This window comes from Scyliorhinus torazame, chromosome 9 (genome assembly GCF_047496885.1).
Source record: "Scyliorhinus torazame isolate Kashiwa2021f chromosome 9, sScyTor2.1, whole genome shotgun sequence".
Lineage (NCBI taxonomy): Eukaryota > Metazoa > Chordata > Chondrichthyes > Carcharhiniformes > Scyliorhinidae > Scyliorhinus > Scyliorhinus torazame.
In genome coordinates this window covers 115,819,615-115,838,531 of record NC_092715.1, presented here as the reverse complement: position 1 = coordinate 115,838,531, position 18,917 = coordinate 115,819,615, and the positions used below count along the sequence as shown (strand labels likewise).

Genomic DNA, 18,917 nt, shown 5'->3' with positions numbered 1-18,917 from the left:
GCGTGGAGGAGGCGAACCCTCTTGACCAACGGGTCCGACTTGTGCGCCCGCACATGTTTTCGGAGCAGGATGGGTCCTGGGACCGCCAGCCAGGTCGGCAGCGACGTTCCAGAGGAGGACTTCCTGGGGAAGACAAGGAGGCGCTCATGAGGCGTTTGGTTAGTGCTAGTACACAGTAGCGACCAGATGGAGTGGAGAGCGTCCGGGAGGACCTCCTGCCACCGTGAAACTGGGAGGTCCCTGGACCGTAGGGCCAGTAGGACGGTCTTCCAGACCGTGCCGTTCTCCCTCTCTACTTGCCCGTTCCCCCGGGGGTTGTAGCTGGTCGTCCTGCTCGAGGCTATACCGTTGCTGAGCAGGAACTGGCGCAGCTCGTCACTCATGAAGGAGGACCCCCTGTCACTGTGGACGTATGCGGGGCAACCGAACAGTGTGAATATGGTGTTCAGGGCTTTAATGACTGTGGCCGCTGTCATGTCAGGGCAGGGGATGGCAAAGGGGAAACGGGAGTACTCGTCCATCACATTCAGGAAGTATGTGTTGCGGTCGGTGGAGGGGAGGGGCCCTTTGAAATCCAGACTAAGGCGTTCAAAGGGACGGGAAGCCTTGATCAGGTGCACACCATCCGGCCTGAAAAAGTGCGGTTTTCACTCTGCGCAGATGTGGCAGCTCCTTGTGACTGAAAGGACCTCCTCCACAGAGTAGGGGAGGTTGCGGGACTTTATAAAGTGGTAGAACCGAGTGACCCCCGGGTGGCAGAGGTCCTCGTGGAGGGTTTGGAGGCGGTTAATTTGTGCGTTGGCACATGTGCCGCGGGATAGGGCATCGGACGGCTCGTTCAGCTTTCCGGGATGGTACAGGATCTCATAGTTGAAGGTGGAGAGCTCGATCCTCCACCTTAAGATCTGGTCGTTTTTAATTTTGCCCCGCTGTGCATTATCGAACATGAAGGCTACCGACCGTTGGTCCGTGAGGAGAGTGAATCTCCTGCCGGCCAGGTAATGCCTCCAATGTCGCACAGCTTCCACTATGGCTTGGGCTTCCTTTTCCACTGAGGAGTGGCGGATTTCTGAAGCGTGGAGGGTTCGGGAGAAAAAAGCCACGGGTCTGCCCGCTTGGTTAAGGGTGGCCGCTAGAGCTACATCGGAGGCGTCGCTCTCAACCTGGAAGGGGAGGGACTCGATGGCGCGCATCGTGGCCTTTGCGATATCCGCTTTGATGCGGCTGAAGGCCTGGCAAGCCTCTGTCGACAGAGGGAAGGTCGTAGTCTGTATTAGGGGGCGGGCCTTGTCTGCGTACTGGGGGACCCACTGGGCATAATATGAAAAGAACCCCAGGCAGCGTTTTAGGGCTTTTGAGCAGTGAGGGAGGGGAAATTCCATGAGGGGGCGCATGCGTTCGGGGTCGGGGCCTATTATCCCATTGCGCACTACATATCCCAAGATGGCTAGCCGGTTTGTGCTAAAAACGCACTTGTCCTCGTTGTATGTGAGGTTCAAGGCTTTAGCGGTCTGGAGGAATTTTTGGAGGTTGGCGTCGTGATCCTGCTGATCATGGCCGCAGATGGTTACGTTGTCGAGATACGGGAACATGGCCTGCAACCCGTGTTGATCAACCATTCGGTCTATCTCTCGTTGGAAGACCGAGACCCCGTTTGTGACGCCAAATGGGACCCTTAGGAAGTGGCATAATCGCCCGTCTGCCTTGAAGGCTGTGTACTTGCGGTCACTTGGGCGGATGGGGAGCTGATGGTAGGCGGACTTGAGGTCCACGGTGGAGAAGACCTTATATTGGGCAATCCGATTGACCATGTCGGATATGCGGGGGAGAGGGTACGCATCTAGTTGTGTGTACCTGTTGATGGTCTGGCTATAGTCTATGACCATCCTTTGCTTCTCCCCTGTCTTTACTATTACCACCTGTGCTCTCCAGGGACTATTGCTGGCCTGGATTATGCCTTCCTTCAGTAGCCGCTGGACTTCGGACCAAATGAATGTCCGGTCCTGGGCGCTGTACTGTCTGCTCCTAGTGGCGACGGGTTTGCAATCCGGGGTGAGGTTTGCAGACAATTTACTGATGGCGAGTCCCAGCGACACTTTTTCCAAAAGTCTTTGGCGGATTTGGGGAGAGTTCATACCTGCGACAAAAGCATCGCGCATCAACATGTCATGTGTTCAATCGCGTTTACCGGCGGGCAGCTGCAGGCCCGTCCCAAGATTAGCAGCGCGGCGTAGAATTCGTCCAGCGATTCTCTGGGACTTTGCCGTCTCATTGCGAGTTGGTAGCGTGCGTAGATCTGGTTCACTGGGCGAACATAGATGCTCTTTAGTGCTGCGAACGCCGTCTGGAAATCCTCTGCGTCTTCGATGAGAGGGAAAATTTCCGGGCTTACCCTCGAGTGCAGGACCTGTAGTTTCTGGTCTTCTGTGACCCGGCCGGGGGCCGTTCTGAGGTAGGCCTCGAAACAAGTCTGCCAGTGTTTGAAAACTGCTGCTGAGTTCACTGCGTGGGGCTGATCCTCAGGCATTCCGGGATGATCCTGAGCTCCATAGTCCTTTTAAGCACGCTTAATAAATTGTAGCGCACAAAGATTCACGAGAGACGAATAGAGATGAAGTCGATGAGGCTTTATTAAGCGAGACTTGTTCCCCGCAGTTCAGTAACAGACTGGCCTGCGGGGGAGAACTCCTGGTTCTTATACTCCGCCTTCAGGGCGGAGCTAGAGGTCAACAGCCAACCTGGACCCGGGATCTGTCAGCCAATGACATCACGGCTTCACAGTCCCACATGACCCCTAATGCATACTACCACAATGTGTATGCACCAAACTGGGATGACACGGCATTCATTAATAAGGTGTGGGCATCGATGCCAGATCTTGATTCACATTGGTTAATTATGGGGAGGGACTTGTATTGTGTTTTAGATCCGAGGTTGGATAGGTCGAGCGAAGGAGTGTTCGTGGAACAAATGGGCGGGGGGGCAGACCTGTGGAGATTTAAGTTTTGAGAGATAAAGGAGTTTTCTTTTCTTCCCCACGTCCATCGGGTTTACTCCCAGATTGACTTCTTCGTGGTGGGAAGATTTCTTCTCCCTTGGGTGAGGGGGTGGGGGACACGGCGATTGTGATAACAGATCATGCTCCGCATTTTGTGGACTTGATGTTGGAGCCTGGCTGCTCTCAGCTATCCCCTTGGACATTGGACACGGTGTTATTTGCCGATGAGGGATTTGATGAGTGGATGTCCTCTGCCATTGGGGAGCACGTTGAGTTGAACAGAAATGAGGCGGTCTTGTCTTCTATGCTCCAGGAAGTCTTGAAGGTCGTTATTAGGGGGAGATAATCTCTTATAAGGTGCATAGGGATAAATCTGGGAAGGTGGAGAAGCTGAGACTGGTGGATGCCACTCTTGAAGTGGACTGGCAGTACTCAAATACCCCAACACCGGAGTTATTGGCGGACAGAAAAAAGCTGCAAATGGTTTCTGAGTTCTTGTCAATGGGTGAGGCGGTGAGCTGGTTGTGATGCTCGCGGGGGACTTAATATGAGTATGGGGAGAAGGCCAGTCATTTGTTGGTTCACCAACTGAGGCGGCAGGCTGCGTCCCGGGAGATACTCCTGGGACTCAGGTGGTGGGTTGGTTTATGCCCCAGAGAGTGCTAATGAGGTATTTGAGGCTTTCTATCATAGGTTCTATGAGTTAGAACCTCCGGAGGAAGATGTATCAATGAAGCAATGTTTGGATAGATTGACCTTCCCGGAGGTGGAGCAGGAGAGAAGGCAGATGTTGGAGATGCAGATAGGGCTGAAGCAAATTTTGGCAGGGGTTTGCCGACATGTCCAAGGTATGTCCAGAATTGTTAACCAGGATTGCCATCCCCCTTGTTTTAAAGTCCAATCTCGAATGGAACACCTGTCCGACCCATCCCTTCTTCAGTCTAACTTGGTTTGAAACAAGTCCAGAGGTGGCGATTTTCGGGGTGTCGCAGGATCCGGGAATCCAGGAGGAGAAAGTAGGCAGATGTTCTGGCCTTTGCTTCCCTGGTAGCCCGGAGGCGGATATTGCTGGCATGGAGCCCCTCGAAGCCCCTGAAATCGGAGGCTTGGCTATCGGACATGGCCAGCTTTCTCTGGAAAAAAAATTAAGTTCGCCATGAGAGGGTCACTGTTGGGGTTCGCCCGGAGGTGGCAACCATTCATCGACTTCTTCGCAGAGAATTAATCGTCAGTAGAAGGGGGGGGGGTGGGTAGGTTAGCGGAGAGTAGTGGGTTAACTAATGGTGGGACCTGTGGAAGAGGGAGGTGGTATTTGCACTATGTTAATATTTTTATGTACATTGTTTTTATTGTTGCTGTTACAATGCCATCTACACCTGTATTAAAATCCCCCCCCCCCCCCCACTCTTAGTATAAGTTCCCAGAACAATGGCAAAAAACAAACAAACATTCCCTCCCAAGGTCCAAGCACAGAGGCCCACCCCTCCTCCCTTAACAAAATCTTATCTATTCTAACACCTTCAAGCAGGACCAAATAGAAAAGGACCAAAAAGAATAAGGAATTATACATGTAAAAACTCGAACAGCTTTTCAAACATCGCAACTTAAATTAGAGTTAAAAGTCTAGGGTTTTTAAAAGGGCAACACATAACTTCTAACTCAGTTCTCCACAGTCAAGGTTTAAGATCCTTGATTGTCTACCAGGTTATTGTCCTTCATGAAGTCCGCCACGTTCTCCAGCGGGCATACGTACAGCTCCCGACCCTCATAGGTCACCCAAAGACGGGCTGGGTAAAGCAGACCAAACTTTATTTCCTTATCGTACAGGGCCGCCTTGACTTTATTTAAACTCGCTATCCTCTTTGCGAGTTCTGCTCCCAAGTCCTGGTACACCCGGATCTCAGAATCTTCCCACATGCACCATTTCGTCTGTGTGGCCCACCTCATGATGCGTTCCTTATCTAGGAACCGATGCAACTGTACCACCATCACCCTCGGGGGCTCACTCCCCTGGGGATTACGCATAAGTGGAGGTCCACCTCCAACGGCTTGGGGAATGAACCTTCCCCTATTAGCTTCTCTAGCATCTTCCCCACATACGCATCGGCATCCGATCCTTCTTTCCCCTCTGACAGACCGACGATCCAGATATTCTGTCTCTGAGAACAGTTCTCCAGGTCCTCCACCTTCTTCAGCTGTTTCTGTTGGTCCTGTAGCATCTCGATCTCCATTGCCATCCCAGTGGACTGCTCCTCTCGTTCCACTGCCAGCTCCTCCAACTTCTGGATTGCCTGTCCCTGGGTCGTCAATCTCTCCTCCACACGGTCGACCACCACCCTGATCGAGTCCACCGCCCGGGCCAGGTCCTCCGCACATTCCTTGCGATGTTGAGTGAACTTCTCAGTCAAGAAATCCACCAACTGGTCCGTCAACCATTGAGCTGGCGAGGTCGAACCCTGCTTCCTCGCCATTGCCTCCTTCAAACTCTGGTCCTCTCTTCCAGGGGGGGGGGGGGGGGGGTGGATGGATGTATACGGGTACTTTCAGGTGCGCAATTTCGTTAATTTCTCTTGGTACCATCGTCTTCGCTTCTGGACAGGATCCTGTCCTTGGCTGAGTTAGGGGAGGGGAGGATTTCTGAGGTCTATGGGCAGATGTTGATGACCGAACAGCCGTCGTTGGAGGGTGAGCTGGGATTGGTCTTTTGGGCTTGGGGGTGGGGGATGTGGAGCTCTTCACAGGGTCAACTTCACCTCCTCATGTATGAGGTTAAGCCTGATCCAGTTCAAGGTGGTGCACAGGGCACACCTAACCAGGATGCATACGAGTGTGTTCTTCTCAGGGGTGGAAGACAGGTGTGAGCGGTGCTCTCTGGGTCCGGCGAATCACACGCACATGTTTTGGTCTTGCCCCAAGCTCATTAGTTTCTGGGTCTCCTTTTTTAATACAATGTCTGGGATTTGGGCCGTCCAGCTGGATCCGTGCCTGTTGGTGGCCATTTCTGGAGTTTCAGACTCACCGGTGCTGCAGACGGCGACGAGAGCAGATGGACTAGCCTTCGCCTCGCTAATAACCTGGAGGCTAGTTCTGCTTTGGCAGGGCAAGTAAAAAGCAGCATATTATCTAAAAGAAAAGAGATTGTAGAACTCTGAAGTCCGGAGAATCTGGATGTCCTGGTACAAGAATCACGAGGTTAGCATGCAGGTACAGCAAGTGATTGGGAAATCAAATGGAAGAATATTGTTTATTACAAATGGAATGAAATATGCAAGTGTGGACGATTTTCTAGCGTTGTGCAGGGCATTGGTGAGACCACACCTGGAGTACTGTGCCTCCTTATTTAAGAAAGGACATAATTGCATTAAAAGCAGTTCAGTGAAGGTTCACTCAAATGTTTCCTAAAATGAGGGGGTTATCTTTTGCGGAAAGGTTGGACAGTTTGGAAGAATGAGAGGTGATTTTATTGAAACATGAAAGATCCTGAGGGAGATTTACAGAGTGGATGCTAAAAGGATGTTTACCCTTGTAGGAGAGACCAAAACTAGTTCAGAGTTGATGAGCTGGATTCTGAGCTTCGGATGCTGCGACACATCAGGGAGGGTGAGAGGTACCCGGACACTGTGTTTCAGGAGGCAGTCACACCCCTTAGATTAAAACCTTGAATTCTCTGAAGCAACGATATCGCTTCTCTTAAAGAAGGAAAAGGACCCGCTACAATGCGGGTCCTATAGACCTATTTCCCTCCGAAATGTAGATGCCAAGATCCTGGCCAAGGTAATGGCAATGAGAATAGAGGAATGTGTCCCGGGGGTGGTCCACGAGGACCAAACTGGGTTTGTGAAGGGGAGACAGCTGAACACGAATATACGGAGGCTGTTAGGGGTAATGATGATGCCCCCACCAGAGGGGGAAACTGAGAGAGTAGTGGCGATGGATGCCGAGAAAGCATTTGATAGAGTGGAGTGGGATTATTTGTGGGAGGTGTTGAGGAGATTTGGTTTTGGAGGGGGGTATGTTAGATGGGTGCAGCTGTTGTATAGGGCCCCGATGGCGAGCGTGGTCACGAATGGACGGGGATCCGCATATTTCCGGCTCCATAGAGGGACAAGGCAGGGATGCCCTCTGTCCCCATTATTGTTTGCACTGGCGATTGAGCCCCTGGCGATAGCGTTGAGGGGTTCCAAGAAGTGGAGGGGAGTACTTAGAGGAGGAGAAGAACACCGGGTATCTTTGTATGCGGACGATTTGTTACTATATGTGGCAGACCCGGCGGAGGGGATGCCAGAAATAATGCGGATACTTGGGGAGTTTGGGGATTTTTCAGGGTATAAATTGAACATGGGGAAAAGTGAGTTGTTTGTGGTGCATCCAGGGGAACAGAGTAGAGAAATAGAGGACCTACCGTTGAGGAAGGTAACAAGAGACTTTCGTTACCTGGGGATCCAGATAGCCAAGAATTGGGGCACATTGCATAGGTTAAATTTAACGCGGTTGGTGGAACAAATGGAGGAGGATTTCAAGAGATGGGATATGGTATCCCTGTCACTGGCAGGGAGGGTGCAGGCGGTTAAGATGGTGGTCCTCCCGAGATTCCTCTTTGTGTTTCAGTGCCTCCCGGTGGTGATCACGAAGGCTTTTTTTAAAAGGATTGAAAAGAGCATCATGGGTTTTGTGTGGGCCGGGAAGACCCCGAGAGTGAGGAAGGGATTCTTACAGCGTAGCAGGGATAGGGGGGGGCTGGCACTACCGAGCCTAAGTGAGTATTATTGGGCCGCTAATATTTCAATGGTGAGTAAGTGGATGGGAGAGGAGGAGGGAGCGGCGTGGAAGAGATTAGAGAGGGCGTCCTGTAGGGGGACTAGCCTACAGGCTATGGTGACAGCCCCATTGCCGTTCTCACCGAGGAACTACACCACAAGCCCGGTGGTGGTGGCTACACTGAAGATTTGGGGACAGTGGAGACGGCATAGAGGAAAGACTGGAGCCTTGGGGGGGTCCCCGATAAGAAACAACCATGGGTTTGCCCCGGGGGGACTGGATGGGGGATATGGAATGTGGCAAAGAGCAGGAACAACGCAACTGAAAGATCTGTTTGTGGATGGGAAGTTCGCGAGTCTGGGAGCGCTGACCGAGAAATATGGGTTGCCCCAAGGGAATGCATTCAGGTACATGCAACTGAGGGCTTTTGCGAGGCAACAGGTGAGGGAATTCCCGCAGCTCCCGACACAAGAGGTGCAGGACAGAGTGATCTCAAAGACATGGGTGGGGGATGGTAAGGTGTCAGATATATATAGGGAAATGAGGGACGAAGGGGAGACTATGGTAGATGAACTAAAAGGGAAATGTGAAGAAGAGCTGGGGGAGGAGATCGAGGAGGGGCTGTGGGCAGATGCCCTAAGCAGGGTAAACTCGTCGTCCTCGTGTGCCAGGCTAAGCCTGATTCAGTTTAAGGTATTACACAGGGCGCATATGACTGGAGCACGGCTCAGTAAATTTTTTGGGGTGGAGGATAGGTGTGCGAGGTGCTCGAGAAGCCCAGCGAATCATACCCATATGTTTTGGTCATGCCCGGCACTACAGGGGTTTTGGATGGGGGTGACAAAGGTGCTTTCAAAAGTAGTGGGGGTCCGGGTCGAACCAAGCTGGGGGTTGGCTATATTTGGGGTTGCACAAGAGCCGGGAGTGCAGGAGGCGAGAGAGGCTGATGTTTTGGCCTTTGCGTCCCAAGTAGCCCGGCGCAGGATATTGCTAATGTGGAAAGAAGCCAAGCCCCCGGGGGTGGAGACCTGGATAAATGACATGGCAGGGTTTATAAAGCTAGAGCGGATTAAGTTCGTTCTAAGGGGGTCGGCTCAAGGGTTCACCAGGCGGTGGCAACCGTTCGTCGAATACCTCACAGAAAGATAGATGGAATGGAAAAAAGAAGGCGGCAGCAGCAGCCCAGGATCGGGGGGGGGGAGGGGGGAGGGGGGGGGGAGGAGGGGAGGGAGGGGGGAGGGGGGGAGGGGGGGAGAGGAGGAACCAGAAGGACTCTCAGGGTTGTTAATATATACTGTATAATATGTATAGGTCGTTGCTACAGATAATTATATATTGGACTGTTAAATTATATTTTTGGAGAGTGTTACTTGTGATAAGGCAGTTGCCAATTAGGGTTAGTTTTCATTTTTGTTATTTATTATTTATTCACTTTCTGTTTATAAAATAGGTCATTGTTATTTGTGTTGTTATAATATTGTGTAAAGGATGCACAATGTACTGTGTTGGTTGACCAAAGATTTTCAATAAAATATTTTATTAAAAAAAACCTTGAATTCAACCAGTGGTCAGGGGCAGGAGGTTATAGCTGCAAGTGAGACAAGTAGAGGGATCCAGGAGGTAGGATTTCAGGAGCCTCAGCCCTTGAGCTTGTCCAACAAGTTTGAGATTCTTGCTCCCTGTGTGGACGGGAATGGTGACTGCAGGGAGGATGAGCAAACTGAGCAGAGCACCGTGGCACAGGGAGCCGTTCATGTAGGGGGGGAGAAAAGAGATGTAGATATAATTGGGGATAATATAGTTAGGGGCATTGACACTGTTCCCTGTGACTAGGATCGAGAATCCTAAAGATTGTGTTGCCTGCCTGGTGCTAGGGTTCAGGATATCTCATCTGGGCTGCAAAGTGGGAGGGTAAAGATTCAGTTGTCGTGGTCCACGTAGGTACCAACGACATAGGTAGAACACAGACAGAGGTTCTGCTAAGGGAGTATGAATCCCTAGGAGCTAAATTTAAAAGCCGAACCAAAAAAGTAATAATCTCTTTGACAAAGAGTCATCGGGCTCGAAACGTTAGCTCTTTTCTCTCCCTACAGATGCTGCCAAACATGCTGAGATTTTCCAGCATTTTCTCTTTTGTTTCAGATTCCAGCATCTGCAGTAATTTGCCTTAATTTGGCAATAATCTCTGCATTACTACCTGAGCTAATTGGAATAGGGTCAATAAGATTAAGGAGATAAATGCGTGGCTCAATGATTGGTGTGGGAGGAATGGTTTGAATTCATGGGACATTGGCACCAGTACTATGGAAGAGGGGCAGAGTCCTGGTGGCGAATCGCATAACTAGGGCTGTAGATAGGACTTTAAACTAAATTGGTGGGGGGGGGGGAAGAGAGGGGTGGGGGGGGAGGGTTCAATTGTATGGAGAATTTGAAAATCAAAGTTAAAGGAGAAAGTAGAAGTGCAGGTTGATGACAAGGACTTTAAACTACTTAAAGGAGCTGAGGGTTCAGGAGAGGTTACTAAAGTTTCCAGAACACGTAATAGAACAGAGAGTATAGAAGGTGGCAGGAATCTAACTACAGGCCGAGCAAAAAAGGTGACAAATATGAGAAGGGAGGTGGCCCCCTGGCAGTTTTCAGGATGTGGGGCAGAAAATAAATCGGGACAGAAAAGGCATATCAGAAAGGCAATACCACAATAATCATGGGGAACTTCAAAATGCAGGTGGACTGGGAAAATCAGGTTGGTAGTGGATCCCCAGAAAAATAATTTGTGGAATGTATAAGATTTTTTTTGGGAGCAGCTTGTGACAGAGCCCACTCGGGAACAGGCAATTCTGGATTTGGAGATGGGCAATGAGGCAGTCTTGATTAGGGAATTTCAGGTGAACTTAGGGGGCAGTGACCACAATATGACAGAATTCACCCTGCAGTTTGAGAGGGAGAAGCTGGAATCAGATGCAACGATATTACAATTAAATAAAGGTAACTATAAAGACATGAGGGAGGAGCTGGCCAGAGTTGATTGGAAGGGGAGCCTAGCACGGAAGCCAGTGGAACAGCAATGGCAGGAGTTTTTTTGGGTTATTTGGGAGGCACAACAGAAATTCATCCCAAGGAGGAGGAAACATGCTAATGGAGGACGAGGCATCCATGGCTAATGAGAGGAGTCAAGACAGCATTAAAGCGAAAGAAAAAGCATACAAAGTGGCAAGATTAGTGGGAAGCCAGAGGATTGGGCAGCCTTTAAAAGTGAGCAGAAGACAACTAAAAGAACAATAAGGGGGAGAAGATGAAATCTGAGTGTAAGCTCGCTAGTAATATAAGAGAAGATAGGAAGAGATTTAAAAAAAAATTAAAAGGTAAGAGAGAGGCAAGAATAGACGGTGGACCACTGAAAAAAGAGGCTGGAGAAGTAGCAATAGGAAACAAAGAAATGTCAGAGGAACTGAATAATTACTTCGCATCAGTCTTCACGGTGGAAGACACCAGTGGGATACCAGAACTCCAGGAGAATCAAGAGGCAGAGGTGAGTGTAAAGGCCATCACTGAGGAGAAGGTTCTGGGGAAATTGAAAGGTCTGAAGGTGGATAAATCACCTGGACCAGATGGACTACATCCCAGGGTTCTAAAGGAGCTAGCTGAGGAGATTGTGGAGACATTGGTGGTGATCTTTCAGGAATCACTGGAGGCAGGGGGGTCCCTGAGGACTGGAAAATGGCTAATGTAACATCCCTATTTAAGAAGGGAGGGAGGCAGAAGATAGCAAATTATAGGCTAGTTAGCCTGACTTGGGTAATTGGCAAGATTTTAGAGTCCATTATTAAAAATGAGACTATGGAGTACTTGGAAGTGCATGATAAAATAAGACTGCATCAGCACAGCTTAGTCAAGGGGAGGACATGTGTGACAAATCTGTTAGAGTTCTTTGAGGAGTTAACCAGGAAGTTGGACAAAGGAGAACCAGTGGACATGATCTATTTAGATTTCCAGAAGGCCTTTGACAAGGTGCCGTATAGGAGACTGTTAAATACGTTAAGAGCTAGTAATGGTGTTAAGGGTAAGATACTGGCATGGATAGAGGATTGGCTGACTGGCAGAAGGCAGAGAGTAGGGATAAAGGGGTCTATTTCAGGATGACAGCCGGTGACTTGTGTTATGCCTCACGGTTGGTGCTGGAACCACAACCTTTCTCAATATACATGAACGACCTGGAAGAACGAACTGAGGACACTGTTGCTAAGTTTGCAGGTGATACAAAGATATGCAGAGGGACAGGTAGTATTGAGGAAGCAGAGGGGCTGCAGAAGGACTTGGACAGGCTAGGAGAGTGGGCAAAGAAGTGGCAGATGGAATACAATGTGGAAAAGTATGAGGTTATGCACTTTGGAAGGAGAAATGGAGGCGTAGACTATTTTCTAAATGCTTAGGAAATCAGAAGCGCAAAGAGGCTTGGGAGTCCTTGTTCAAGATTCTCTTAAGGTTAACGTGCAGGTTCAGTCGGCAGTTAAGAAGGCAAATGCAATGTTAGCATTCATATCGAGAGGTTAGAATACAAGAGCAGGGATGTACTTCTAAGTCTGTATAAGGTTCTGGTCAGACCCCATTTGGAGTATTGTAAGCAGTTTTGGGCCACGTATCTATGGAATACATTGAAATACATTAAGAAGTCTTACTCAGGAGCAGCGCTCCGAAAGCTAGTGACATCGAAACAAACCTGTTGGACTTTAACCTGGTGTAGTAAGACTTCTTACTGTGCTCACCCCAGTCCAACGCCGGCATCTTCACACCTTGAAATACATTGAATGATGTAGAAACCTTTATTTAACTTTGAAACAATACAGAATGTTAAAACACAAAATGAAAAATTAGCAAACTATTTATTGTAATTGCTCCACCCAACCCCAGAACAAATGACTAAAACTACCATAGGTTGGAGGAAGTTAGTTGGAGTTTAGCATTTCCATTTATCATAGGTCATTTTGTTACGTCTAAAAATGTTGTCATTCTGAATTTGACATTTCTGTTTTGCCTGAAGTCAGTCATTGTTTTCACCCATTTAGCAACTTTAGAAAGTCATGCTTTTTCTCCACTCCATTATCAAGGAAGATGCAAGTCACCCAGGTAACAGATTGATATATTGTCTAACCTAGTTAAACAACTAAAAAGGTTGAAAATGTTCATAGGCTAGCCGACAAAATTGAAGACCATGAAATCAAAAGGAAAGTGGCATTGTGGTTGTGAAGTTGGTTGAGGGACAGGAGAACAGTATAGTGATGATTGGTTGTTTTTTGGACTGGACAGAGTGTGTAATGGGGCTCCCCAGTGGTCAGTACTAGAACCACTGCTGCTTTACTTGATGTATTAATGACCTAGACTTGAGTGTCCAGGGCACAATGTGAAAATTTGCAGATGATAGAAACTTAGAAGTATTTATGAACTAAGATCATGATTGATTTCAAGAGGACCCCGGGGACAGATAGTAGATGAAATTTAATACAGAAAAGTGTGAAGTGATGCACATTGGTAGGAAGAACAAGGAGGAGCAATGTAAAATAATTTTAATTGTAGGGGGTACAGGATCAGAGATACTTTGGTTCCTCTGTACAATTTGCCGAGGGTAGCAGAGTAGGTTGATATTGTAGTTAAAAAGGCAAACAGGATATTGCGCTTTATAAAGAGAGGCATAGAGTACAAAAGCAAGGAGGTTATGGTAAACGTTTGTAAAAGGTTAGCTCAACCTAAACTGCATTATTGTGCCCAATTTTGGAAAGGAAGAATGTTCAGGCTTTCGAGAGGGTGAAGACCGAGACGTGAGTTACGTAAATAAATTGGAGAAGCTGGTGCTATTCTCCTTTAAAAGAACTGAATGTTGTGTCGGAATTTGATGGAGGTGTTCAAAATTGATGGATTTTGATCAAGTAGGTCTGGAGAAACTTTCCATTAATGGAAATGTTAAGAGCCAGAGGGCACCAATTTAAGGTGAATGGCAAAAAAAGCAGCGGCAACATGAGGCAGTGAGTGGTTATGATCTAGAATCCAGTGCAGTTCCATTTGTGTCTTTCAAAGGGGATTGCATAAGTACTTGAAGGGGAAAAATCTGCAGGGCCGTGGGACAAGAGTGGGGGAGTTTGACTTGTTGACTTCTTCTTGGTAGAACTTGCATGGACATAATGGATTGAATGGCCTCCTTATGCATTGTATTAATTCTATGATTCTCTGAAATTGGAAGCTGATATATGACTAATTATCTGGGCCTTTGTTCAATCATCAAATCTTATAGTGCAGGCAGAGGCCATTCAGCCTGGCATGGCTTTGTTCGCTGTCCAATTTGGTTCCATTCCTCAACTTCTTCCTGTTCTTGAAAGTGCTTGAGTCTTAATTTCTCAGTTGCATAGGAGTTCCGTATTCTGCTTGTATTACCATCACTTAAAATAATTTCTTTGTCACAGTTGAACAACACAGTTAAGAACTGAGAACTTTAATGTCTTGATTAGCTGATATCCTGATTTTTTTGATGATGAAGTAACCTGGATTGTGTGTGTTGAATTGAGGTTGGTGGAGTATCAGGCATCAATGAAGAGAACGGGATGGGGGTCTGAACATCAAAAATGTACTTTTGAGCAGAAGAAACGTTCTCCAATTACCTTTCAATTAGAATCTTGGAAGATGTTTTCTAGCTCTCGACTCTCATTAGGTTTTAGATTTTAATCCATATGTAGAATCAGCAATCCTGGGATTAATTATTGTATTTAGCCAGCACTGGGACCTGAGATTATGTTGAGCCCGGTTTTCTGAGGTGAAAGTTTCTCTTAGCTACATATCAGATGAGTTTGAACATTCTGAACCCAATTCCTCCCCCTGGATGTCGGTCCACCGTACAAAAGAGGCCAAAGTCTGAAGCATCAGCTGAGGGTAGCTGGCATGTAAAAGTGCTAATTGTTGCACTCGGACACTTCGATGGGCCAAAGTGCAGGAGGCCTTACTCTGGATATATTGCTTTGCCTGTGTTACACCGATTCTGTGAGTGCTAAATGTTGGCACGGGTGCCAGATGTCCTTTTTGTTTCGAGAAATAACACTTTATTATACATAGGTTTTAAGATGCAGCATTCAAATAAAATCATACTTGAGAACTGTCATGATATGCAGACATGCACATAATGAGATACAGACAGGCAGCTAATGAACACAGAGAACAGGACATAACCAATCCGCAGGCAGAACACTGGGGTGTGGTTTCCCACTATAAAAGGCACGAGGCACTCGCACTCCACCTCTTTCCACTGGGGACATCTACAGAGTGAGTCAGGTGTATATATCACATAACACCTACAGCACGTGACTAAGAGCTAGTCTGGTTCAGTCAGACAGAGTAATCACACTTGGGTTAGCAGAGAGTTGAACTCACAGAGAACTGAGCTAACTGTGTGACAGGTTCAATAAATCAAATTGAACTAACTTCAATGTCTGGAGTATATTTCAGTTATAGCTGCATCCAGTTGCAGCCCATGTTATCTCAGTGTGCTTAACACGACATGGTACCAGAAGAGTGCTATCCCTTGGTGGTTTACCTCAATGTGTTCCGTGACGACCAGCAAATGTATTCCGACACCATGGAGAAGATCCAGGCTCCTCAACAGCTGCGGACCTCCGGCAATCTCCGTGCCAACTGGCGGACTTTCAAGCAAAGGTTTCTGCTGTACATCGAAGCCTCAGACCTCGAGGGTGCGTCTGATACAAGAAAGATCGCGCTTCTCCTCTCTTCTGCGGGGGATCAAGCCATCCAACTCTTCAACTCGTTTAACTTCACCGAAGGCCAGGACAAGACAAAGTTTCAGACCATCCTGGACAAGTTTGATAGTCATTGTGAAGTGGACACCAATGAAATCTTCGCGCGCTAGGTATTCAAACAACTCCTACAAGGTAAAGATGAATCTTTCAACTTCTTAACTAATCTCCGTCTACTAGTACTGTCCTGCAACTTTGGTGATATTGCTGACTCCATGATCAGAGACCAAATCGTTTTTGGAGTTCACTCTGATCCTCTGAGAGAGCAGCTTTTAAAAATCAAGCATATGACCCTGTCAGTCGCGATTGAAATATGTACAGTGCATGAGCACGCCAAAAATCGGTATTCCCAATACAAATCGGCTGAAAATGAGAAACCTGCCTCCCACAAGGCAGAGAGTGTGCAGGCCATTGCCTGGATGCAGCGCCTCAGCATTGATTAAAGCGGCCATTTTGCGCGTTCTTCCCGGAGCCCCACGCATGAACGATGTGAATGGGATAACGAAGCGGCCGATCACCACACTGCGCAGGTGCGAACGTCTGCCGACTGCACTGCGCATGTGTGACAACGCACGGAAAGTAACGATGTCATGACGTGCCCGAACTGCGGCACCGCCCACTTAAAGAAACACTGCCCTACAAGAGGCAGGCGATGTTTAAATTGCGGAAAGCCTGGAAACTATGCAGCCTTGTGCAGGTCTGCACCACCAGTTAAGGGCCAGCGCTCCCAATTCCAACGCAGGCACGTTAGGAGAGTCCAACAAGGTTTACACGATTCTGATCCTGGCAGTACAACGGACCCAGAGGATGATTGCCTGGTGTCCCCCCACCATATGGGCATCATTACCACACGTGAACATGCCTCACCTACATCATCACAAAGCCTGCCCATCCTCACTGTGGATTCTGCGGACGAATGGCGGGCGGTGATGCAAGTAAATCAATGCTCTATCCAGTTCAAGCTGGACACGGGTGCTGCTGCCAATCTCCTTTCACAGGCAGATTTCAACCCCATCAAGAAGCCCCCCAAGCTCCTTCCAGCAGCCTACCTGCTCCTGGACTATAACGGCAAAGCCATCACAGCACTGGGATCCTGCCATCTGCTCGTCTCCAACAGGAACATTCGAGCGAGGCTAAGGTTTGAAATCGTCAAGCAAGCCAGAGCCTCCCTGCTCGGCGCACATGCATGCAAGCAGCTAAACCTTGTGCAGCGGGTCTACACAATGACCTCCCCCAATGTGGATCTTCAACCCGGCATTGACGACATCCTCGCTCAGTATCCGGATGTGTTTGACGGGATGGGCACTGTGCCATATCGGTACAAGATCCTGCTGCGGCCTGATGCCACGCCTGTGGTCCATGCTCCACGCCGGTCCTGGCTCCACTGAAGGAGCGCCTGAAGGCACAGCTCTAGGATCTTCAGGACCAGGGCATCATCTCCAAAGTTACAGAACCGACTGACTGGGTCAGCTCGATGCTATGTGTACAAAAGCCTTCGGGGGAGTTGCGCATCTGCATTGATCCCAAGGATCTGAACCAGAATATAATGCGGGAACACTACCCCATCCCGAAGCGGGAGGAAATCACAAGTGAGATGGCACACGCCCAGTTTTTCACAAAGTTAGATGCATCACACGTGTTCTGGCAAATCCAGCTGGATGAGTCCAGCAGAAAGCTCTGCACCTTCAACACACCGTTTGGCAGGTACTGCTCTAATTGTATGCCATTCGGCATTGTCTCGGCCTCGGAGATCTTCCATAGAATCATGGAGCAGATGATGGAGGGCATTGAAGGTGTTCGTGTGTATGTGGACGACGTTATCCTATGGTCCATAACCCCTGAAGAGCACATCTCTCGTCTCCAGCAGGTATTCCGCCATGTCCATGCCAATGGCCTCAAGCTGAACAGGGCAAAGTGTTGCTTTGGCATGTCGACACTGAAGTTCTTGGGTGACCAGATGCCTCAGCAGGTGGTGTATGCCCGGACACAGACAAGGTCAAGGACATTGAAGCCATGAAGACCCCTGAAGACAAGAAGGCAGTGCTGCGCTTCCTAGGCATGGTAAACTTTTTGGGCAAGTTTATCCCAAACCTGGCCTCACACACCATGGCCCTCAGACACCTGGTGAAAAAGTCTACTGCCTTTGAGTGGCAGGCAGCTCATCAAGCAGAGTGGTTGGAGCTGAAAGCCGAGCTCACCACTGCACCTGTATTGGCATTTTTTGACCCTGACAGGGAAACAAAAATCTCGACAGATACGAGCCAGGACGGCATCGGCGCAGTGTTGCTCCAGCGCGATGACACCTCATCCTGGGCACCGGTTGCCTACGCATCACGGGAGATGACACCCACCGAGCAGCGGTACGCCCAAATTGAAAAGGAATGCCTGGGCCTTCTCACTGGAATTCTCAAGTTCCACGATTATGTCCAAGGCCTGCCGACGTTCACCGTCGAGACGGACCACAGGCTTCTGGTCCACATTATCCACAAGGACCTGAACGACATGATGCCCCGGCTGCAGTGCATCCTCCTCCGGCTCAGATGGTATGACTTTGAACTTGTGTACACGCCTGGCAAGGAGCTCATTATTGCGGATGCCGTGTCCCGCTCCATAACCTTGCCTGCTGATCCGCTGGCATTCATCCAACAGATCAAATTACAGGTGCAGCTGTGGGCCAGCAACCTCCCGGCATCGAATGAAAAGGTGATCCGCATTCGCAACGAGACAGCCAAAGACCCTCTTCTGCAGCGTGTCATGCGCCACCTTGCCAATGGCTGGCAAAAAGTGCAGTGCTCTCAATTCTTCATTGTGAAGAATGACCTGACGGTGGTTGATGGTATCTTCCTCAAGCTGGACTGCATTGTCATTCCACTCAGTCTCCAGAGCTTGGTGCTCCGGCAAATCCACGAGAGACATCTGGGTATCGAGAAGTGCAGGCGCAGAGCCAGGCAAGCTGTCTACTGGCCTGGGATTAGTCAGGACATCTCAAATATGGTCCTCAACTGTCCAACCTGTCAACGCTTCCAGCCAGCACAGAGCAAGGAGACGCTCCAACAGCACAAAATCGTGACCTCCCCGTGGTCCAAGGTGGGCATCGACCTCTTTCACGCCAATGGTCGTGATTTTGTGTTAATCATTGATTATTTTTCCAACTACCCAGAAGTCGTGAAGCTCTCGGACTTCACATCCGAGACCGTCATCAAGGCCTGTAAGGAGACATTCTCCAGGCATGGTATTCCACTCACTGACATGAGTGACAACGGTCCTTGCTTCAGCAGCCAAGAGTGTTCAAGATTTTCCCAGTTATATCAGTTTCATCACGTCATTTCCAGCCCACATTACCTGCAGTCCAACGGGAAGGTTGAGAAAGG

The 18,917-nt window shown here is 48.9% G+C and overlaps 1 protein-coding gene across 3 annotated transcripts in view; it reads left to right on the top strand.

Moving 5' to 3' along the window:
- fbxl17 (F-box and leucine-rich repeat protein 17) overlaps nucleotides 1-18,917 on the top strand; it is a 1,158,180-nt gene that overhangs the window by 56,118 nt on the left and 1,083,145 nt on the right. The window lies entirely within an intron of this gene.